This window comes from Lichenostomus cassidix, unplaced genomic scaffold, assembly GCF_008360975.1.
Source record: "Lichenostomus cassidix isolate B80296 unplaced genomic scaffold, HeHo_3.0 HiC_scaffold_530, whole genome shotgun sequence".
Taxonomy (NCBI): domain Eukaryota; kingdom Metazoa; phylum Chordata; class Aves; order Passeriformes; family Meliphagidae; genus Lichenostomus; species Lichenostomus cassidix.
In genome coordinates this window covers 13,872-38,313 of record NW_028147991.1, presented here as the reverse complement: position 1 = coordinate 38,313, position 24,442 = coordinate 13,872, and the positions used below count along the sequence as shown (strand labels likewise).

The window sequence follows — 24,442 nt, the reverse complement described above, 5'->3', positions numbered from 1 at the left end:
GTACACAGTAGGGATTTACAGAATTTTACCAGTGTGGAATTGGCAAACATGTAAATGACAATTCCCCAAACAGGAGTTTATCACAGTAAACAAGCTGGCAGCAGGGGCAGCTCCCAAAAGGAAGTTCATCACACAGAGTTAAACTTTGAAATACCAAGACAGAGGCTGAAAGCACCCAGAGGTTCAACCAAGAGCTGAATAAACTGATGGGAGATGAAGGACATTCCTACTGGCTGTGGCTGGAGACAGGACAGACCTGTGGCCTCCCACAGCTCAGGTGTTTGTTCAGAGTTTTTAAGAAGCAGACAAAACTCTACAGCATCTTCTGAGGATGCAAGAAGCAGAATTCCTCCCCCTCACTTCCCAGAGCTCCTCAGGAGGGCAGCAGGAGGTCCAGGCAGCACAAATCCCCCCTGCCATCCCAAACTGCTCTGCCTCAGCCCTTCTCCACTGCAGCTGTGAGCAAAGAGCACAGAGCCTGTGTGGAGCACAGGAAGCATCAGCCCCACGCTAGTTTGCACATGGATGATGCCACATCCTCACAGGAAGGGACCTGCCACACCAACTCCTGCAGAACTTGGCTTTGCTGCCGAGCCAGGAAGCCTCAGGAGATGTTTGAAGATGAGTCTCCCAAAAATATTTTTAGATTCTAGGCCCAACCCAGTTATTTAGATATTTGGCGTCATGGGGAGAGTCTTGCATAAGCATGGCTTGTTAAGGAGTCCCTTGAAACAGGTTATTTTCCTATTTGTTCTATGGTAATCACAGACTCTTTTTCCAGCATCTTCTGTATTCCAGCTCCCTGCCAAGAGCAGCCTTTCCCTCAGCTATCTCCTACTGACCTAAATCCATACTTCTTCCTTTAATCACAGTCTTCCACCCTAAAAAGGACTCCAAACCTGCCATCCTTGTCTCCTGCATTCATTCCTCCAGCCACCAGGCCCACAAAGCCAGGAGAGCTGCTGAAGGTCAACGCTGAGCCTGCTGCACACCACACCAGTGCAATAAATGTTGCACAGGCCAAATGATGTCCTGGGGGAAGCCTGAGCAGCCCTTGGCCTCAGACTGCACAGCTGTCAGCCTGAGACTTCCTACATTCTGCTAAAGATATGCAGAAAGAAGGAGAATTCGATGGTATTGACTGAGTGCAGCTCCTTGAGTCAGCAGATCTGGCTCAGAGCACAGCCTGGGATTAGAGCTGTCGATGAGGACTTTGGCACGATGGCACTGCTGGTCAATAACAGCACCATCTGTCCTTCATGTGACCTCAATGCTGCTCCCAGTTTTGGTAGTCACTGTTGAATTTCTCACAGTTCCAGCTGAGGAGAGTCCCTGCTGGGCTTGGCAAGGCACAAAAATGGGGTGGAAAGATTTCCTGGGTCCAGAAGTACAAGAAATGCTGTAATATATGGGAATGGACATCTGAGCCCAGGACACTCTGCATGGACTGGTTGGATACAGGAGAAATGAGGAAACCACAAATAAGTTTGCCTCTCTTCCCTTCTTTCCCAGAAGCACAGGAATTCTCTGCCCTTCTCTCTGATATATTCACACCAACCTGATGACACAACCCAGTCTGTAAACTTATTATTGCATCTCTGACTTTTGTTAACAAACACCTTCAGTATCAAAATTCATCATCCCGTGTTATCCTTAGGGAATCACCTCCTAGGGCTGTCACAATAAACTGAATTGCTGCAGCTCCCACACTCACCTGAATTTTACACCCAGTAGCAGAGCATCCTCCTGGTTTTCAGACACCTGTATCAGGCAATTACCTATCTCAGTCTGGCTACACCACTGCACCACATGGGCCAAGACATTCCAATTAATCAGAATTTACTAGCTTGAGTATTTCCTCCCTCACAGTAACAAGTTCTAAGATGTTTGCAGACACCTCATAAAGCACAGCCTCGTTATTACAGCCCATTAACACGCATGCAAGATCTTTTAATGTGTAAAGATTCCCCATGAAATAAGGATTTTCTCCTCCCCATCCTTACCATGAACTGGACAACACTTTTTAGTGGTTTTTCCCTGCTCTTTGCCGCCCACCAGCCAAGCCAAGCCTCATTTGGCTGATTTCACAGCATGCCTTTATGAGTAACCCCAGCATGTGCCATGGCAGGTCCCTCATCCACCCTCCTCACTCAGTTCCAACACCTCCAACGAGGCTGGAAAAGCACTGAGGAACATTTCCACTGCTGACCCTGCAGCCTCCTGTGCTCTGCAGCACAGCAATCCTCAGGTGACACCTTTGGTGTTGATTCCCCACAGCCCTGAGCAGGTTCCAGATGGAACTGCAGCAGTTCTGTGCTGAGGACACAATTTACCACTTCAGATAAAAGGAGCTGGAGCACACTTCTCCCAAAACAAGAGTTAAGCCAAGGAAGCTTGTACTTTTAGGAAAACACTGTCCAAGCAGGCAGACTTAATGCTGTGTCCCAGTGGAGGCAATTTGAGGACAACATCAGGCACTGCAGAAAGCTTTATTCTTGAAATATGAAAGTACTCACTGTACAGGGTGATCAACTGGCAAACTGGAATCTGTCCCTCTTCTGCAGTCAGCTCTCTACTCATCTGTCTGGAGCCTATTAGAGAGGGAAAAGAGCTGTAAATATAGATAAAGTGACCCAAAAAATTTTAAAAAAAATTTTAAAAATCAAGAAGCAGGCCAGGTAATCAATGCAAAACAGGCACACACACCTCCCCAGCCCTGAGGTCAAGAACTCAAAGCACCTGCAGAGCTCTCAGCGAGGTCTCTCAAGCAAATGCTGTGATGCTTGAAAACAGCTCTGGTATCAGCTGCCTCTGGAGGCTCTCGAGGTCAGAGCTGACCCAGCCCAGGAGAAATGCAAGGTATTTAAACATGAGAGCAGCAGCAGCAGCAGCTTCCCAAAGCCAGTGACTCCAGAGACAGTGAATCACAGCTCTTGGTGACATGTCCTGATCCCCAGCACACCATTACACAGGCCAGGGAACAAATGTTTATGCAGTCACTGTGCTGAAGGGTTACACAGGCTCTGATCTGGAGTGCACCAGAGAAGTTCCCTTTAATATATTTGCTGTTTCAACACACTTTATCCCCTTAATGAGGCACCACTGAAGTTCTGCTTAAACCCATTTTGATTAAGGAAAAGATTATCCATAGAATTGCCAGCCCGACATCACACACAGACCAACTGTGCTTCAGGGAGACATTAAATCCCCATTCAATTAATAGAGACACCTCTTCAAATGAGCATTAAATAATTCCCCACAATGCAGCAAGACAACTGGCTACTCCAGCAAATTGGAATAGAAATAACTTCCCATCTCTCCACCAACAAAATCCCAATCAAAACTTGGCCTTGAAACAAGAGGTCAGGACGGAGGGATGGGGGGCAGGACTGTTACTACCTCAGTGCTATTGTATGCTCATATTAAAAGCTCCTCATCAAAAAATTAAATGAAATGGTTGCCTTTCATGTTTATCAATAACAGAGCTAATGGTTTTTATGTAAATGCCATTACTTTCAGCCAGATCTGCAAGAGACTGGAGCCACATAGCCCCAGCTCCCCTTGCAAGAGACTCCCTTCAGGCAGCCAATCTAAATGCAAATTACAATCAAACGGCAAAACCAAGAGTTTTCTGGCTGATACTGAACACATAAAACTAGGGACAAAGCAGAGATATTTAAGAACAACCCTCCTCTACTGCAAAGACCTCCTGATCTCACATTGCTTTTCCATCCTGAACATACATACAAATTAAAGTATGATTTGGTTCTTATTTACAGTCATGTTATTTACCAGTTTATTCCCTTCTATTGCCCTCAGTGTTAAAAAAAGGAGAAGAATGTTCTTCTGTAAAGAGAATCACCTCTCAGAGATGTTTCCCCCACGACAGGAGCATTCCATCAGCAAGGATATTAAATCAGAGTGATAATAAAGCCCCAGTTGGATTTGGCAAGAACAAACAGCACTTCCACGTTTTCAGGAGGAAATTTCTTCTTGGAACAGAGTTGTTTGTGCAAATCAAGGATGAAGGTGTTACTACAGATTGGTTATTAGGAGGCAGAGATACAAAATTGTTGTCAGCACAAGGAGCACCGTGATCCTGCAGCATAAAAGCTTTTTGAAGAACACTTAAATCCAACCTGGAGCACAGACCCAGCCAGGACTTTGCCAGCACTGACTAAAACAAAGTACTAACAGCAAATCTGAAAAGAACTAATATTAGCAGCCGTGCTGCTTAGCAAGGAGAATGCACAGAGGAGAAGCTCAGATTAAAACAAAGGGCAGAAAGCTGACGACCCAACTATGGCACAAGTCTGCTTGTGACTCTCTCCACACCAAACTTCCATTCTCAAGAGGAGCACAGGTCCTTGGAGGGATGCTGCTAATTAACAGGGCTGTGTACACACTCGTTACACGGGTGAGGAGCTGAGCACTTGGTGTGTGCTACAGGAATACTCACCTCGCTAATTAACACTAGTAACTGAGAGACCACTCCTGCAGGAAGCTGGAATTTGGGAATCAGCCAGTGAGAGAACATGCAAAGTGGGAAACCAGAGGGACAACACTGCCCAGCAGGAGCCTGGTTGGCTTCTTTGGGTATCTGTAATTAAATAATTTATCACTGTGCTCCTGTGTCTAGGAGTGAATGTGCAGCCTGTAAATAAAGCACCTCCTGTTATGCAAGGCCTTGCTAAATCCGAAAGTTTGACTGCCTGTGGAAAGAGGTCATCAAATTAAAAACCACAGCCCTACCTTCTCTCAGAAACTTCACGTGGGCTGGCATTTCAAAAACTCATCAACTTCTTTTTCAGCTGTTCAGTCTCACAGATCTATTGTTCTAGACACAAAAACTCTGGCTTTCAGTCCTGGATCACAACTTGGAGTTGCTAAGGCTCTCTTCTCCTCCTTGCCTTCCTCCACAAACCTGGTGAGGCAAGTCTTGGGGTCCTCTCTAGCAAAAGCAGACCCCAACTTGGGGATTGTCACCATACTGACCACGCAGGATGAACCCATGAGCAGTGAGAAAAGGCCCTTCCAAAATAAGCACATCTCCTTTTTCTCCCCACTCTGGAGCTGCTGTGCAAGGCCTGCTGCTGCCACTGCCAGAGCCACTGAGGATTTCATGCCCAGCCACAACCATGTGTGAGCAGAGCCTGATTTCACAGCCCTGCTCTGCCTTCAGCTGTCAAACCACAACCGCCGTCCTTCGCAGCACAGCAAAGCGTCTGCAGAGCTGAGCTGCTCCTGCAGCAAAGCCATTTCCTCCCAAAACCTCCAAAATCGGGGACAGCCACACATCCCCAGCCTCCACCCCAGTGCTGCTGCTCACAGCCTCAACCACTGGCTTAGCCAACAAGTGGGCACCAGCAAAATGAGGATTGTTTCCTCTGTGTGGCAAAAAACTTCCAACCATCACTTGAATTTTGTGATTTTGCAAAGACAAGGAACAAAACTGGAAATATTTCCCCTTCCTAACAGCTCCTGTTCTTCACAACTGTACAATTCACAACTACTCTATACTTACTCGGCACTGTAATTTTTATTTTTCCTTTCTGTCATCACACACCCTCATCCACAGCCTGTGACTTCACTTGCTGCAGCTCAGGGCTTTTTCACCATTCCAAAGGTTCAGGTTTATGCACAGCAAAACGGTCTCTTAACCAGTCTTTTCTTATTTCCTTTTGTCAGAGGCTTCATGCTATGATGAATGTGTAGAAATGCAAAGCAGAAGTCCCTACAAAAAGAAGCCAGTGTGTGAGGTGGTTTTGTCTTATAAAAAAAGGAGAGCCAGGAATGACTTACGCCTCATTAAAGAGCTCCAGTCTGCATTTTTATCAGATATATTTAGACACCAAGGGCTTTAAAAAAAAAGGAAATTAAAAGCGGTTATATTCTTAACATATGGCCCTGGATCAGTCACAGGGATATAAATGAAAGTGGGCAGAGCAGATTCTCCAAACACAGGCATGGAAATCATTTTAATGGTGCACATGACCTATAAAATTTCAAGCAACACCAAAGCCCACAATGGTGTGACAGAATTCAGGCACTGCAGGGCTGTGCCTTGTCCCCAGTCTTTTCATCACATATCCCTGTGCATCTCACAGCTGCTCCAGGAGGCAGTCAGAGGGAGGAGAATAATTCCTGTTAATGAACACACTCAGGCAAATCACGCAGCATTCTTATTTTTGGTGGAGAAACTGAGGCATGGAAGAGACATCTTCTGCTAAAATTCATTTCCTATCACAAATAAAAGCCAGACAATATCCCAGCCATCAGCTTCTTCACTATCAGGTGTTTTTGGCAACATTGCTGTAGCCCAGAGTCATCCCCTCCTCACACTGTGACCCCAATCCTGCACAAAAACACACAGCTCCAAGAGAAAACTGATTTCCAAATCAAGAGCCAATTCTGGCCTGTGTTAAGCACTAATTATTAATGAAAAGTATATTTCCCCAGCTTGATGGCAATGATAAATGATGGCCAATCACACAGACAGAGACTGGCACTGAACAAAACAACGAGGCACACCCAGAGAGAGCATGTCTTGCAACCACTAAACACACATTTCTGTGCTCTACGTGGGCAGCAACTGCTGTCCGGGATATTTTAACAGCAGAAACTGCACTGGGGAAAATAAAACCACCAAAAAAACATCACCACAACACAAAAAAACCTGAGTACATTCCTCCTCTTAGCCGGAGCCAGAACATAAGAAACAAGCAATATAATTATTTCCACACCAGAAGGAAAATAACCCCAAGAACACACACAGGGAAAGAAACAAGCCTCCAAAGCCGATCTGCAAAACAGTTCAGGGCTTCTGTGCTGGGCTGTAACTTCCCAGCACAAGCCAGGAAAGTAAAAAGCACAGGTAAGGCAGCTTTAGGGTGATGAACACCTCAGAGCCCACAGCACCCCCTCCTCAGCCCCCTTCCCCACAGAGCCTGCAGAGTGGGTGCCCTAAATCCTGAATATGACACATTTCATTTTGCCTAAAGTGACCCTTTCTGGGGAGGTCTCTGATACAAACAGAAAGAAAAACTAAAAACATTTTCTTTTTTTCACCAAGCACAAAGAGCATCAACCCCACCAGTGACTGCTGGTCCCACCTGTCCAGAGATGCTCATCCACAAAAAGCAGAATATCCCAAGAGGACACATCCAGCTCAGGTTCCCCAGCCGGGATAGCACTGCACCCAAAATCCTGGAAGGCTGGAAGCAAACAGGAGCAGGAGCAGAGCCACTGTGCTCCCTCCAGATAGCGGAAGCACGGCTGGGACATACTCACTCTTCACGGATAAGTAAAAGCACTTTAAGGAGAGCTTTTTTTTCCCCTCCCTTCACTTTGTTTTAAACGGCTGAAGAATTTCCTCTGTGAATGCTCCCAATTGTGGCTCACGCTGAGTTATTTTTAAAAGCACAGAACCAGATTTTCAAGGCCCTGAATGAGGAAATGCAAAGCTTTTATTAAGCAATAATAGCCCAGACAATGGTCACAATTTCCCAAGGGTCTGAACACGGCAGCTGACAATGAGCTTTATTCCTCCACAAAACCCCCTTCACGGGCTCGGAGGGTTTGCTTTGTATGATCCAGGCTCAAGTTAGGGAGTTAAAACAGAAAGCTCTGTGGTCGTTTTCAGTGTGATTTCCTCCACCAATGCCCGTCTGGCTGATGAGAGATACAAAAATCACTGGGAAAAGACACCATGAACTCTCATTTGCTATGAGGACATCACCACATCCAGCTGGACCTTTCCCTTGTGGATGGATCCCAGATGTCAAACTGGGCAACATTCCCAGGGTCAGGAGAGTGAAACAAAGCCCTTCAATTTTCTTCATTGATATCTGGACCACTAAAATAGCACTAAAATGGCCAGAAACACTCTCCAGACCTCAGACCTGCTACCACGGGGTATAATCAGAGCCAGCAGCCACATCAGCTCTTCTTTCTTCTAAGCAGGAGGAACTAGAAACTATGAGGAGATTGTACAACCTCCAAACCCAGCCAGCAGCCAAGGTTTGGCCTTGAAAAGCCTCAGTTTCACTCAGCAATGGGATTACCAGCACACCTGAACCAGCTGGATTGGCTCTCTGTGCAGCCAGAATGAGCAGCAGGTGCTGCTGGAGCTCTGAAAACCAGATTGGTTCAAGATGTCTGCTTAGGACAAGATGAGCTGTGCTTAAGAAAGGGATGTTTTTCTCTGCTGGTTGTAAAGCAGACATCAAGAAAGGAGGAAAGAAAAAAAATAAACAACGTGGTAAACAACCAGATCTGTAGAAACAAGTCCTAACCTAAATGTCTCCCACACGAATGCTGTCCTCACCTCCAACAGAAAAGCAGCTAACACCATAAATTCATGAGTTCTTCCAACCAAAACAAGTGTATTTCTATCCTCCCCCCACCTCTCCCCTTCCCTGTCCCACTGAAAGCACAGTGTGGCTGCACAGCAAACCGAGATTACAACTCAACCCCACAAACGAGAACCGAGCTGAGATTCAATCTGAGCACTTCCCAAACTGCCCTGCCACACAGCCAGGAGAGCCAGACCACAGGAACTCCTTCTTCCAGCTCACCACAGCCCCCAGGGGTTGTGAAAACACTTCCTAATCTCCTGCCTATCTGTCAGTCAGTCCATAACCAAGAGAGCTCATGTGGCCAAGAGGAGAAAATACTTCAAAGCCCTTCAGAAACACCTGCAATGCTGCTGCTGGTGCAGCTCCACCACACCTGCACACCTCAGTCACCTCAGGTGAGATCTCCATGCCTGCTGCATCTCCTTCTCTTCCACTGCTCAGAGAGGAAAACACTATGAAATGCTTTCAAGTTTGTCTACAACTTCCCAGAGGAAAGGAAAAGGTGTTGAGAGGATTTAATGAAAAATATGCTTCATCTCCTTGCTGTTTTCAACGTGGCTATAATCAGCCATAAGGCAACAGCCTCTATCATCTTTTGTGTTTTTAACTGTAAACTTCAAGGCCTCTCGACCCAATGTAATCCCTGAACTTGGCTTCAAATGCTACTGAAAAATAATTAATCATCTGCATGTGTGTGAAACAGCTGTCGATGTCTGTGACCAGACAACTGTGCAGGAATTCAGGATACGCTCAGAAAATGGATGCAGTCAGAAACTGAGGATGCCAAAGGCACCCAGATATTGCCATTAAGAGAATTCACAGAAGCACTTTTTGTGTAGCAAAAATCTGTAAATCAAAGCATGTTATTTTCCACCCTCATAATCAAGAGATTTGCTAGATTATCTAGAGGTCTGTCTGATCATGACAGACATGCAGCTGCCTGAAACACACACTCAGGCGAAGAGCTCGCTCGTGACACCAAACTGTGAATGCAACCCCTTCAGTGCTCACTTCCAATTGGGAAAACTCTCAGTGTGATGAGGAAAGAGCCCTCAGAGCCACAGGAGTGGCCACAGGTGACAAATGGGCCACTGCTTGGCAGAGGAGCTGCAGACAGAGCGAGGAGCAGGCAGGCTGCAGGCAGTGAGAGGCTGGAATATCGCGGGGAAGGCAGACAGCAGAGCTTCAAAAGGCAGCCTTGCCAGCGAGCACAGCTTCAATTAACAAGCTGTATTTGCAAGGCCAGACTCCAAAATGCTCCTCAGTATCCAATCACCTAACCCGTGCTTAAAGCCATACCATTAGGACGTGGAATTGGGTATCAGCTGGCTGAACTAATCCCAGCCAGATGCTAAAACCACCGGCAAATAGGTCAGTAATGTCTCCCACACCATCCAGGGCCCTGCAGTGGGGAACAGTCACACACCACCACTCCTGCACCTGTGGGAAGGGTTTGAGAGGTTCCTCACAGCCCTGAATCCATTTGCCAAATGATATTTAATTTTGTGGTTCAGGGGAAGGGAAGTCTCAGCCCACCTCATTGCTGGGAAGCCTTTTCATTGCTACCTTTCCAGATGATGTTATGCAACAAGTAATTCACTCCTACACAGGTAGGAGCAAAAATGCCCTTGGGCATTGCTGCCAATTCTAGATTACTACAACCAGAATAGAAATAAGATTGTGGAGATTTTATTACACAACTCTGCAAATTACTTAAATCAAGCAAAAAGGGACAAGGTTAAATTAAGACTCTTTTCTTGCTCTGCCCTCCACGTGTGGCTGTGAGAGTACAGAGAACAAAATGAAATACAGCTGTTCACTTTCAGATGGAAAGCACAACAGTCATTATTTAACCCACACAAGGATCCAAGCATGAGCCTCCAAAAGCATGGGCTGAGGAGAAGTTATTCCAGGTACTTTGAGACACTGCTCTCAAAAGAGAGTGGTGACAGATACCATCTCTGGAAAGATTCAGGACTCTATCTTACTGAGCCTCCACTGCCACCAGTGACCTTTACAGTAACACAATAAATATTTTAGCATCTAATGAATTTGCTGCATTGCATTTGCTCTCTGGGCTATTGAAGATCAGCCAGGAACCGATCGATTTTAGACACAAAGCTGCCACAAAACTGAAAGGCACGATGGAGATATTACTACCTGCAGCAAAAAAAGTTAAGGGGTGAGGAGAAAAAAAAGGTGTTTGAAAAGAAAAGGCGACTGATGAGCTCCCCATTTACATAAACTTCCATCAGATTCTAAGATCCCTGCAGTCACTCAAGCACGACTGGCCCTGAAGCTGCATCTTCATTGTTTTGAATCCCAATATTCATTTATGCCAGCAACAAACCGCTCAAGAATAACCTCAAAAACCCCCAAGCTTTGCAGGAGTTTGAAGGACAGGCTCTGAAACACGAGGGAAGCTGCTTGGTTTAGCTCCAGTTGTGCCATCAGCTCGTTTGGATTGCTTGGATCCCTTCAGACTCCTCCTTGCATCTCCATTTCTTTGCCTGCTTGGAGGTGTCAGGCCTTTGTCATTTTGCACCTCAGGAACATGTGGAGCTGTTCACCTGCAGAGGGTGAAGACACAAAGCCAGCAGATACCAGCACTGAGGCTGTTGATCTCTGCCAAAACCTCAACCAGCCAGATTGTCTCATTTTTCTTTGGATCTCATTTTCAACAGATTTAGAAAAATTATCCCAGGGGTATGGCAGAGGACCAGAATGTAGGAGATCATTTCATGACATCTGTAATAGCACACAGTTAACAACAACTCCTCAATTTTTGTCTTATGACCTCACTCATTAGGAAGAGCTTTTATCACCCTCAGTATCTTCACAAACACTCCTCCTCTATGTCTCCACCAAGTCTTTCCTTACTGCCATATAAGCCCAAGGCTTCTCTTTCCTCCCCTTGAGATGGAGTCAAGGTAAGATCTTAATTTCCTCTACCATCTGCAGTGAAACTGCCTCCACACCCCTGCCAAACAAGCTGGAATTACACCACTAATTTCAGCTTAGTCAGCTCACCCTACAGACAAAGTCAATATTTGACAGATATTTAGCAAAGACTACAATTTATTTAAATTCAGCGCATCGTGCCCACCAGAAGAGCTCTAGCAGAGAACGAGAGTCAGCAGGACTTGCTGCTTGGGGCAAAAACACAAGATAAGAGTTCTTCTGCCTGGAGACCTCAAAAAAGGGGGTTTAGGGATAGAAGGCCCAGCTCCCTGAGATCAGCCCTGCTTCCCGAGAAACAAGCAGCATTCCCGGGAACAGCACGGCGGGAGTGAGAACATCTCAGCTTTCAGAGAGGCAGGGTTGCTAAGGCAAGCAAACAAAAGGCTCCTTGTCTGCAGCCCACAGCTCCTCAACACATCCCCACCGCTGCTGGAGATGGGTGGAGCAGCCCATCCGAGGAGCTCCACGGCCAAGCTGTGCCCCTCTGAGCAGCTCTTCAGAGCAGTTCGTGTTTTCCTGTCTCTTCCCAGCTGCTCCACAGCTGGCAGGGAGCAGGGAAATTCTGAGGAAAAGGATTGATGCGAAAACAATGCCAAAGAGGAAGGAGTCAAACCAGCGAGCAGAGTGTGGGGAATAAAATCATAATAAACAGAACAGATCGAGCACAGCTTCACCACAAACTCCAAGCGGCCCTCAACTCTTCGTTTTCAACCACGGAAAAAACAAACCATCAGCTGCAGGACAGCGCCTCAGCTTCCCACCCCGCACTCGATTTTTGGGAGCTGCTGAAATGCAGCTGTTTGAGAGCAGCACATCCCAGCAGATCTCGATGCTGTGAGTCACAGATGTGATTCCTCCCCGAGTTTTTTGTTTTCCAGAGCAACAGCTCCAGCCCCAGCTTCAGCAGCGTCAGCACGAGTCGCCCTCGGAGCTTTCTGCTTAGAGGAAGAAAAACTGCTGAAACCACCCCACATGCCAGGCTGGTTAATGACATCCCCAAGAAATGGGTTTGCCCCAGATTGTGGCAGGTTTTGAGATGAAGCCGCTCCAAGTTTGAAGAAGGGCATTTTTTTGTTTTTTGATCTAAAAAGCCAGAGAAGATGGAAGCAATTCCTTCAAGTGTCACTTCAATTTCTCATGTCACATCTTTCCTCCTCCATCAGCACAGGCTGACACTGCAGCTCCTGGATCTCTCTAACCCTGTTGTGTGCTCATCCTGCTGGCTGGCAAAGTCCTGTGCTTACATGAGCCCTGGGAAATGGTGCCAAAATTGGGGATTAAAGGAATAGGTCAGTGAAAAATTCCAATAAACAGACCATCCCAGGGAGGAGGAGGGGAGTGTTGATCCAAACCTCCCTCTTCCACACCCAGCCAAAGTCCCCTCCTGTCAGCAGACACAAAGCATTACACGGATCAGAGCTGCCACCAGCAGAGAAAGCTGCTCATGTCTTTTTTTTTTTTTTTAATGTGTGAAAACGAAGTGTTCCTTGTTTTGTACGAAACAGGCTGGGAGAGGAGAGTGCAAACACCGAGTAAACAATCCCCAGGCAGCCCAAACCAGCTGCAGAACAAGGAGTCTCCCACCCAGCAGCGCCCCGGGGACCTTGCAGAGTGAATCTTGCTTGGCCGAAAGAACGTGCAAAGAGCCAAGATCCAAATTCAGAATAAACCCTGCGCTGCAGCTCATCAAAGGGACGGCTCGGGAGTTTAATTCAGTCGCAAAGTTAAAAAACAAAAAGATGCATATCCAGGTTTATAGCAACAAAAGGTTTACAGCAACATTTTCTCTTGCCCCTGGACAAACTCTTTGGCTGCAGAGGCTGAAGGAAACCACACGGTGTGGACACACAAACGCACCCTGCATTTGAAAGCAAAAAGAACAAAGCTCTGGTGAATGTGGGAAATTAGAAAGCCTGACAGATTTCACCCTGGTTTATCCCCTGGCAAATTAGCTACTGTTTAAACATGGAGCTTGGGCATGACATCATCTGTTTGCAGGGGAGGCTTTTTTTAATTTTTTTTTTTTTAAAGCCAAACCATTCTTGTATTCACAGCTTGAGGAACATTATTCGTTCCAAACAGACTCAACTAAATGAAGGGGTGGATCAAGCTTTTTGCAGGAGCCCTTCGAGCAGGGAAGCACACACCTAAACTGCTTTGCAAGTTCAAACAGTAGAAGATCTTATCTGGAATTTAGCAGGAAATACGGAGCCCCTCAGGTTTGTCTATTCAGATCCAAGGAGGAAAAAAGAGTACTTTTTCAAGTTGGGATGTGCAAAACCAGCCTGATGAGGAGGCTGAAATGACACAGGCTGCTGCTCACTCAGCTCCAGATCACTGTGGTTAAGTCCCATTTAATTCTTATAGTAATTTCTGTCACCTATGCAAAAAACTCTCAGTTTTGGTCCTTTGGGACACCACACTGCCTTGAGGGCTCAGACTGAGAGGAAGGGAAACTGCCTCAGCTGCAAACTCAGCCACTGGACATATTTTTGGCATCTGTTACCTCGTTCCAGCTTGGACACTCATTCTGGAGACTTCTTTTCCCTTGAGAGACGCAGATCTCCATCAGTGCAATTTTCTCCCAAACTTGGCAGAACTCGAATTTCGCAGCACCTGCTCCTTGGCACAGCTTTGACAGAGTTTTCTTTGGTGTGCTTGAAGGAGCAGGCTCTCACAGCCTCTCCAAGTGCAGCTTCAGAAAACACACAGAGCAATGGGCTCTCGTGTGAAAACTCTTTACTTGAATGCCGAGAGATTTCGCACAATGTGTTTTTCTGACCCTTCGCTCTCGGGAGGTGTCGGATTTTAGAGAGGAAAAATGCCAGAATTTTCGAAAGGGAAAAAGGAAGGAGCGTTGGTTTCATCCCTGAGAAGAGCAGGTTTCACACAGACAGAGGTGGTGTGGAGTAAATTGGACATTTTCCTACAAACCAAACCCACAGTGGGCTCTGACCACAACCCAGTGCCATCAAGGAACCAGATTTCACAAGAGCTCTGCTAAAACTTTGTTTGAAAAACATACATATTATTTTCTCTTTCTCTAAACCTGGCAAGGTTCCATGATCTAATCACATTACAATCTCTAAAGCTAAAAAAGCGGGGGGAACCAAAAAAGCAAACAAAAAACCCAAATAAACAAAACAACACAAAACCAAACCAAAAACCACAACTAAAACCAAGAAACCCAGAGACCTTTCATCATCATGTCTCTAGACATTCAAAAATATAGATTGAATTTTCTCCTTAGATTGAGAAAAAAATAAATAAAGATTTATTTTGTATTAATACCCAGGATAAGCAATTCTGGCTTAAAAAAACTCAAGCAAACAACCAAACCAAAAAGTTTCAGAAAACTACATCTGTGGAAGTCCTGTCAAATAGAGCTTAACCTTTAAAAAAGCCACAACTGTAACACACACAGGCTTTGCTGTCAGAATGTAATTAAAAAACCCCAAAACAACTCAATTTTGCTCCATATCAAGATTGCCAGGAGCTGATCTGGGAGAAAGTCAAGCAAACAAATTTTCTCTCTGAGATTCCAAAAGGTCATTGCAAACAATTACTAAAATGCAGCACTGCAAACAACATATGCCAATTCTTTTTTCCTTTCAATTTACCAGATAACTTTACTGCTCCAGTTATTACCTGGAAAGAATAATAATCCCAGGGATCACATAGCCGATTAAATAATTACATGAATACCAAGGAACCATTAAAACTGCTTTTCAAAGAGAATTGGAAACTGTTTCCTCTTCCTCTCCCTCTGCATTTGCAAAACACAGTTCCCAAAACAGGCCTCATCTGCAGCTTGGGCCACGATGAAGACATTCCTTCCAGGGATGGGAAGTAAGGGAGATTATTAATTTCACTTCTCATAACAGAAAAGCAGAAGTCGTAGCAAGAAGACCTCAGAATAAAAAGTCAGGCAACGAAAAGAAGCCCCAAAGTCTGAAAAATTGGTACCCAATATACATTTTTCCAGTTGTCTTGCTACCAAGAGCCTTCAAAACGTGGCATTTTCTTTTTTCAGTGCCACTCCAGCCCCATTGAGAGGAACTGCCTGTGTCAGCACAAAGCTCTGCTGCACCCAGCAGCAACGAGGAGCTGAAAAATGAGCATCTGATTCTGGTGACCTTCACAGTCATCTACAACAGCCAACTATTCCTGTCCATTCAGCGTGTTGGTTTAGAGCGAGTCCCTGCGCTTCATTAAATCACCCTCCTTGCTCCTCAGCACACTCTGGGGCTGCAGGGAAGATCAGAGGGTGCTGGGGCACATCCCTCACACAGCAGAGTGGCTGTGTCACTGTCCCACTGCCCATTTGTCACCTGCCCAGGCTCTGCCGTGCTCAGCCACTCCTGTCATTGCCATGGGACAGGGACAGGATAAGAGGAAACGACCTCAAGCTGTGCCAGGGGAGGGTCAGGATGGATATTAAGAGGAATTTGTTCACTTAAAGAGCTGTCCAGCCCTGCCACAGCTGCCCAAGGCAGCGGTGGAGTCACCATTCCTGAAAGGATTTAAAAGCCATGTGGCTGTGGCACTTGGGGACATGGGTCAGTGGTGGCCTTGGCAGTGCTGAGGGATGGTTGGACTCGATGATCTCCAAGGGCTTTTCCAATTTCAACTGTTCTCCGATTCCCCTCCAAGAACACTCCAGCATGAAACCTCCCAGGGCACCAGCCCTTGCCTAGTGCTCCCTCCTGCTAGGTGGGACTCCCCACACCTCCTGCCAAAACTCACTCGAGCAGTTTGCTGTTGCATTTTCAAACTGAATCACTTCACCGAGGCATCATCTGAAAGACAGGGACTGCAGAGCTGAGAGAGGGAGAGGGACCAAGGCCACCCCTTCTAGCAGCACGCTGTGAAATCAGTTCAACCGTGTCACAAATCTCAAATTCAAAGGTCAGTGTCAACAAGTACTAGGCAGTACTTCCCTGCATCACAGAGGAGCTGAGCTACACTCAGATACTATGGAAACGCTAACCTGTATTTCCTGAGCACCTCTAAAGCACAGAAGCAGGAGGAGGTGACAGAAAAGCTTGGATATAATCCACTCTCTCCTCAAAAGGCTCCACATAAACACACAAACAGCCTGAACAGGGAGGTCTCGATGCACATACAACAGCTTTTGGTAAACAGGCTAAGAATAGGAACAGGGACAGCAAAGTATCTCAGCGAGACTCCCCTGCAGAGGAGCACTGAGCTCACAAGAAACATTCCCAACACTGCTCCTGCTTTAATCAGTTTTGAGAAGAGGAAATTCGCTTTGGTTCTTTTTATACCACTCGCTCCATTGCGTTTGTGAAGCAGCTGCCACTTTGTGTCCCAGAGAGAGCTGCTGTAACCCAGGGCTCGCGTGTCAGCACACGCAGCAGAGATCACAGATGCACATGGAAACAGACGCCAGATCTGTCTGGAGATTCCAGGTCACTCCTTCCGAGGCAGGGGAATTATAGAGACACAAGGCAGTGCAAAGCCTGGGTCGTGCTGGTATAAACTACCCCTGAAGTGCTCCTGGCATTGCCACCTGAGCGATGTCACCTGAAACATAAGCTCGGGAAAACACTCAGCGGATGCAAAAACATCTTCCCCAACATCTCGTTTGGCAAGGGAGAAATAACACTGCAGCTTGGCCTTTCTAATCAAAATCATCATTGTCCCAGCAATGTAAAAGGATTTTCCAGAGAAAGACCAGGTCTGATTCCTGAGGGGTGGGAGGAAATCAGCTTCTGTACAAAAACCTTGAGATACCTTTCAGCTCGGCGCTCAATCGTTACTCCTAACTAACTGCACCCTTGAGACACTTGCAAAAGGCTCGGTGCTATTCATCATCGCCACAAAGTAAAAACTGAGCCAGGAGACCCTGGAGGCAAATGCGAGAAACCAACTGCGAGATTTCTTACAATCTTTTTTTATTACGTCGTGATTTTTGTTAAAAATTCTCAGATTAGCATCAACAGTGACATTTGGTAGATGTTGCTGATTTACAGCTTTGCCCGTGAAGAAAGGCAGCCTCAACATTGTTTCAGAGGTAGAAGTGTAAGAAGTTTGCAGACTACAACAGAGCCCAGCAGCAAAAAACCAAAAATGTTTCTGGGTCCATCAAACCCGACCTGCTCTGCTGGAAGAATCAACTCAGAATCAACTCCACCTTCTGCTTTTAACAACCACCCTACAAGATCACCACAAGGACAGTTCTCCCCTTTCTCCAGGTCCTTGTTTTTGATTCGGGGTTGAGAACTTCGCAAGGAAAGGCTTAACAGCTAATTGTCAGACGCCACAGTAATTAGTGGCACCTTTCCAAGGCATCCATCTCTGGCTGTTTTTCCGATAGCTGGCTCCTCCTCAATCCCCACATTAAAATGAAGGTACACAAGGTAGGCGGCAGATTCATTTACAAGCACCGAGGTCTTCCCAGGAGAGATGCCTAAGGAAAGAAGTATCTTAGCTCACCATGCAATGGGTTGTTTTTTTCCTTCCTATTTGCTATGGAGGTGCTATCTTTATTAATTATCTGAGAACGATGTTAACCTGTTTCCTGACATGTATTATAAGATACACAATGCATTTCTGGGAGTCAATGGGATCCTGTATCCCATGGCCTGCAAATTACCTCTAAATGAGGAAGACAGGATAATACTGTCCTGACTTCTGGTTACACATCACAGCTTTGATGTCCCTACTGCACTTCTATCAGAGGTTGCAGACCCTCACAAGTCTCCCTCTGCAGACAGAAAGGCTCTGGTAGGGAATTCAGGAATTCCCATTTCTGCTCAGACTTTACAGACCCCTTAAAAAAGCAGCTGCCAGCATTGCTCAATACATTCTGCTCTCAACTCCGAGGCTCCCCACTTGTTTGGCAGCTTCTTCTTGTCACAAGCTCCAACGCTTCCATGCCAACCTTTTCCAGGCATCAGCAGCACTCCACAGCATATCCTCCACTCCACACCAACACAATCCACAACACATCACTTCCCACGAAGTGCCTACACAGAGCAGACCTGCAGCATAATGACTTCCTCGTGCCTGTAATAGAAACACTCAAAGATGGGGATGAGTCCCTGCCCGATGTGCTCCTGCGGTACGTGCGATGCGGAGGCGCTGCATCACGGGTGGAAAAGATAAAAATGAAAAGATAAAAAGAAAAAGCCTTTCCCACGTTCAGTGACGTGCTCAATTCCATCAAATCCGGGCCCAGAAGGTGGGGTGCATATGGGATGGGGAAAAGGAAAGCTTCTCTTCCCGTTGGAAATGGAGATGTGCTGATGGGAAAACATAATGGAGGATGTTGGGTGGTTTTGACTGTATTGCTTTTATGAGCAGAGATGCCAGTTTCCACATTAAGAGTCCAAACTTGAATTCATCATTTTTTACAAGGTTTACAAAGTACCCAACCTGTCAACAAGGGTTCCTTGAGGAATGCAACACAGAGAGCAATGCATTTCCTGCTCTGTGGAAAGGCACTGTGGCCTTTACACAAATAGAACTCATTTCCAGCTGAATCCACCGATGTCCAATATCACAGCACAGATTTGAGATGACTTTTTTACACTGAAGGATAGCACCAAACAGGAAGACAGCTCATCCAGAGGCAGATGTTGGAATCCACACTTCAGGCACAACAGGAAGGAAAACAAACCTCAGGCCACCTGCACTGTCACTGTCCCTGAGATTAAGATCAGATGAGAAGGTACCTGGAAGTATTCTGAACCATAAAAGAAAGCATTTTATGAGACAAGGCAGATAAAAGACCAACCAGCTGGACACTGTACAAAGTAGGGGAATAAAAATATTACTTGTGCACTGGGAAGTGTTATTAACATTTTCTATTAGAAGAAACTTGGAAGTGTTTCTTGGAATCCCATGTTCTGATACTACTCTCGGGCAGGCATTTGCATTAGCAAAGTGGCACATTTTCTTAATGCACAAAAATTCACGGGGAGGGCAGAGGATAGCAGAGAAAACTCAAACCCCTAGCTCCAGGCAACAAGATTCCAGCCATTTAAGAGACTGAGTGTAAGAGCAGAAATTCTGAGACTCATTAAGAATACATGCTTCAAAATACTCCTTATGTCCATTAGTACCTACAGATTAACTGCTGGGTTGGAGGTTTAAGGTTCTGTCCCACCCAAAAAAACCATAAAGGATTGATTTGATTGATTTATAAATCACAATTTTCTGTATTTCACCCTTTTTTATCCATGAGGGACAGGCCACTTTGCAGTGTTATTGGTTATGTCAACACAGCCCTGAGAAACCATTATCCATTTACAACCAATTAGCAGGACAGATCATCAAATCCCAGAATGGTTTGGGTTGGAAGAGACCTTAAAGATCATCCCATCCCACACCCTGCCGTGTTCAGGGACATTTTCCACTATCCCAGATTGCTCCAAGCCCCATCCAGCCTGGCCCTGGATGCCTCCAGGGATGGGGCAGCCACAGCTTCTCTGTGGATTCTATTCCAGAGCCTCAGCACCCTCCCAGGGAAGAATTCCTTCCTAAAATCTAACCTAACCCTGCCCTCTTTCATCCCAGATGGATTAGTCAGACCTCTAAACTGCTCCTGCCGGTAACAGGCATCAATTAACAAACAGCAGTGACTTCACAGAAACGGGATTTCAATTTGCACTTCAAAACTGGCCCTGCAAGTGCTGTAATAACATCAATTTACGTGGTGGGCCAGCTTCCTACGCCCAGGCAGCCCGGGGATCGATGAGCTGCAAGCCACGGAGCTGCACATGCTTCTGCCTTTATCCTTCCTAAACAAACCCCAAAACCTCAAACTGGCTTTGCACCTCTTCTCAGGCAGCATCCACCACCACGATTTGCATGTGACGAGCAGCCGGCTGCGCTGCAGGAGCCAAACTCAACCACGACAAGCCCCGGTAAACAGCACTTTCGAGTGCTCTCCGAGAAGAAAACTCTGCTTTTGAGGATTTGTCTAAATTGCAGACACACCACTGCAGCTCATACTCGTGCTAGATTTAGCCCAGGAAGCACAGCCTGTGTCAGCACGGGTTGTAGGAGACAATTCTGCATCCCCCAAATCCCATGGGAATGCTTTCCCCACTGCCAAGGCACACAGGAGCAGAAATAAATGACTTTTCAGCACAGAGGGATGTATCTAAACATGCCTACGAGTTACACTTGCCTTTTTCACATGAAAACAAACAAAAAACCCCAGTATTTTGCATGCTGGGTGGTTAAGACATAGGAATTCCACTCTGGGTTGTGATTGTTATGAGTAACACTAAATATCCCACCCTGAGTTAAAATCCCAGCGTTAGGAGCTGCTTCAAAATGTTCACAGTCTGCTCCTTCTCAAAAAACAGAGGTATTTAGCACAGATAACAGGAAAAATCTCTGGTGATGAGGAGGCAGGAGCCAATGACCATGAGGTCCCTCCCAGGTCACTGTTTCTGTGGGGTTTCCAAAGCAGAAAAACTGTCTCTGGACCAGGAACCAATTCACAAAGGGCTGCCGTGATCTTGGCATCAAACAGGTAACATCTGTGGTTAGCTGCAATTCCCAGCCTGGTGAAAACATTACTGTGGGCAGCAGCAGGAATGCCCTGGGAAAACAGGCAGCTGGGAGAGGTGATTGGAGGCAAAGAGCAAGGGGAAAAAAAATAATCAGGCAACAAAGACTGGAAGGGAAAAAGAACAAATACGGCCAGAAGAAGAGAAGCAAACTCTTAAAAACTTAAGCTGAAGGTGTTATGGCATGTCAAGAATTAATAGTCATGGAAAGCAAGCTCAGGAAGGGCTCTGGCTCCCCATAAGCAAACAAAACTTGGGAATGCATCAACAACATCCAACTCATCAGCTCAATACTCCCAGAGATCCACAAATATGCAAGGGAAGATGATGATGATGATGATCTTTCCCAGCCCATCTGAACAGCACACAAACAACCCTCCAGTATTGCAGTGTATCGTTGAGACACAGCCTAAGTGAAGGCAATTCAACAATCATGTTTTTCTTGTTCCCTGCATTTGCTGCTTTTGCTCTGACTTGACAACTGCCAAAATCCATCGTCACGTGTAAACAAACATGAGAGCTAACAGTCCCCACTTGAAAAAAATCAGAGAATTCCAGAACACTGCTTTGGACTTCCCTTCTGCAACAAGACATCAAGAAGTTCAAGAACTCGCTGTACCACAGCTGAACTGCTGGAAAAATTTGCTCATTGAGGACAGTGAATTACCCCCGCTCCAGAATCCCTGAACTCTGAGCTGAATCCGTGCAAACTCTGATTTCTGGAAGGAGGAATGGAAAAGAAGAGGCATCCCAAAGCCCTGAGTGGATACAGATAACGCTGCATGTAACAACTGGGTTCTCAGATGGTACATGATGTTAAGGGATTTGTCAGGGGGAGATGAATCTCTCTCCCCATCATCACATAATCAGTCTGTGGTTCATTTCTGATGCTATTCCTGCATAGAAACGAGCTGAAGATTACTCAGTACTTGATAAAACCCGACAACCCACGTTCCAAGATGTTACTATCTTGGATATCATAGATTTCTCCATGAGAACAGAAATATCTAAGATAATCACCTGCATGTGACACTCCTCTCAGGAAACAAAGTTATTTAATCTCCTTCACACACATGTGAGGCTCGCAGCATGAGAAACCCAGACGTTTCAAAGCCAAGTTATCATATCACGATATCAACACCTGCAATCTATCAGACTCACGCAAAGGCAGCAAGAGGTCACCAACTGGTCACTGAGGCTCTCTCAGTGTTTGGATTTTAACACACACACAGCAACAGAACGGCGTATCTAAAGTGCTTCTCAGCACCTCTGTGAATCCTTAATACCACTTGAACCATTTCCAGCCCCTTCAGGCTCCAGATTGTTTGGGTTTGGACCAGCGTAACAGGGCATTAGGCTGCTGGCAGTAAGTTATTATCACCACACTGGTACAATTTTTGGTAAAGACCCCGAGGTTTTTTTTGAGCAAGAAGAGACCTCACGTGGGGAAAACAGCTGGGAAAAAAGAATAACACGAACCTCAGCTTCAGCAAATAACTCACAGGAGTGCAATACCAGCCACGCTGGGAAGCCCAGTGCGAGGGCAGCCTCATCCTTGCTGTCCTCACCACCTCAAAGGCAGAGCCCCAGCAAGAACCACAACTCAGGCACTGCCTCGGGGGATGTGACAGCCCCTAAAACGCTGGGGATCCACAGGTGGGACAAGGGGGTCTCAGGACCCTTGAGGGATGCAGGAGGGAGGACAGGCAGGAAGGCTGAAGCCTGTCAGCCACACCTGAGGGCATCACCTGCCATCACAGGCCTCCTGCCATGAGGGTCCCCACAAGGCTGTGGGGCTGTCCCCACCCCTCCGCAGTGTCCTCGCTCTCTGAGACCCCCACAACGCCCCTCATGCTGTGAGGGACCCTCTCACAGCCCCTTCAGACTTGTGGGGGTCCCCCTTGTAGTGTGACATCCCCAGAATGCCTGTCACGCTGTGAGGTGAGGGACTGCCTTCACAGCCTCACCAGCGCTGAAGGAACTCCCTGCCCTGAGGGAGCCTCCCCACCGTGTCCCCAGCCCTGAGGGACCCCCTCACAAACCCCCATCCCTGAGGGATACCCCTCACAGACCCCTCACCCCTCAGGAACCTGTCCCCAGCCCTGAGGGACCCCCTCACAAACCCCATCCCTGAGGGACCCCCTCACAAACCCCTCACCCCTGTCCCCACCGTGTCCCCAGCCCTGAGGGACCCCCTTACAAACCCCATCCCTGAGGGACCCCTCCCACAGACCCCTCAGGAACCTGTCCCCACCGTGCCCCCATCCTTGGAGGGGACCCCCTCACAAACCCCCATCCCTGAGGGATACCCCTCACAAACCCCTCACCCCTGTCCCCACCGTGCCCCCAGCCCTGAGGGACCCCCTCACCCCTGTCCCCACCGTGCCCCCAGCCCTGAGCAGCCCCTCACAAACCCCATCCCTGAGGGACACCCCTCATGGACCCCTCAGTAACCTGTCCCCACCGTGGCCCCAGCCCTGAGGGACCCCCTCACAGACCCCTCACCCCTCAGGAACCTGTCCCCACTATGCCCTCAGCCCTGAGGGACACCCTCACAAACCCCCATCCCAGAGGGACCCCCTCACAGACGCCTCACCCCTGTCCCCCCCCGTGTCCTAGCCCTGAGGGACCCCCGCTCACAGCTCTCCCCAGCCCTAAGGGATTCCCTCAGATCCCCCCCAGCCCTCACGGACCCCCGCTCGCAGCCCCCCCAGCCCCGAGGGACCCCTTTCACCGCTCCCCCACGCTCACAGCCCCCCCAGCCCCGAAGGACCCCTCTCGCAGCCCTCACAGCCCTGAGGGACCCCCGCTCAGAGCTCCCCCGGCCCTCAGGGACCCCGCGCCCCCTCCTGCCCCTCAGGGACGCTCCAGCCCAGCCCCCCCACACCGCCACTCCAGGGGGCTTCCCCCGGACTGTACCATTCCCGCCTCACCCGGCCCCACGGGCTGACGCGGGGGGGGTTCTGGGGGGGTGTTACCGCTCTCCCACCTTCCTCCCCCTCTCCCCGTGCGTGGTACGGTCCGCTCCTACCTCTCGGCGCCCTCACTTCGCCCTCCCGGCGGAGCCGCGAGTGGCTGGGGGGGGAGCCATAGCCGCTGCCTCGTCTTCCCGCTCCGTCCGTCCTCCCCTGCTCCCCCCCCCCACGGGCCGGACACAGTTGGTTTATTCCGAGAAGCCGGCCGGTCTTCTCCCCTTAAACCGCTGGATCTCGCACGTCTTCGGCCATTTCCGACCGAACCGGCGGAAGTTGCCGAAGTGGCGGCGGAACTTAACGAAGGAGGGCGGAGATAGCCGAAGCGGGGGCGGAGATAGGCGAAGCGGGGGCGGAGATAGGCGAATGGTTGAGGGCGGGGAGCAGCGAGACTCTCGCCTCCGGAACCTGCCGGGAATAGCCGAAGCTTCCCCCAGCTCGGCTCCCCCCGCACTGCGCACGCGCGCCGCGCCCGAGCTCTTTTTCCCGCCTAAAAGGCAGGCGCGCGCCCCGCTGTCCCTCACGCCCTCTGCTCCCCTCAGGGAGGAGCCGCCATGTTGTCAGCGCCCGACGCTACCTCGAAGGGCAGCTGCAGCCCGGCCCT

The 24,442-nt window shown here is 47.9% G+C and overlaps 1 long non-coding RNA gene across 1 annotated transcript in view; it reads right to left on the bottom strand.

Moving 5' to 3' along the window:
* The window catches only part of LOC146420438 (uncharacterized), a 62,890-nt gene extending 38,757 nt beyond the window's left edge, over window positions 1-24,133 (bottom strand). Inside the window, exons 1-2 of the long non-coding RNA XR_014849145.1 lie at window positions 23,898-24,133; window positions 2,517-2,591 (exon numbers count right to left, since the gene is read on the bottom strand). This is a non-coding gene — a long non-coding RNA (uncharacterized LOC146420438). The remainder of the gene's footprint in view (window positions 1-2,516; window positions 2,592-23,897) is intronic.
* Between the last annotated feature and the right edge of the window lie 309 nt (window positions 24,134-24,442).